This window comes from Etheostoma spectabile, chromosome 12 (genome assembly GCF_008692095.1).
Source record: "Etheostoma spectabile isolate EspeVRDwgs_2016 chromosome 12, UIUC_Espe_1.0, whole genome shotgun sequence".
Lineage (NCBI taxonomy): Eukaryota > Metazoa > Chordata > Actinopteri > Perciformes > Percidae > Etheostoma > Etheostoma spectabile.
The window spans coordinates 4,794,789-4,795,003 of NC_045744.1; the positions used below are offsets into that span (position 1 = coordinate 4,794,789).

A 215-nucleotide genomic window follows, 5' to 3' on the forward strand; every position below is an offset into this window, starting at 1 on the left:
GGCAGCAGCACAAAATGCCCTATCTCCCATTGTCCTGAGTCTGGTTCTGGGAATGTGGAGCAGGTTTGAGTGAGTGGAGTGAAAGGAGCAGGTTGTGTTCCGTGGTTTTATAAGTTCTTTGAGGTAAGGGGGGGCATGTCCATGGATGCATTGATGAGTGAGGAGGGAAACCTTGAACTCCATCCTGGTGGAGATGGGAAGCCAGTGTAGTGAGT

The 215-nt window shown here is 50.7% G+C and overlaps 1 pseudogene; it reads right to left on the reverse strand.

The window, feature by feature from the left end:
- The window catches only part of LOC116698801 (contactin-associated protein-like 4), a 421,932-nt pseudogene that overhangs the window by 266,500 nt on the left and 155,217 nt on the right, over positions 1-215 (reverse strand).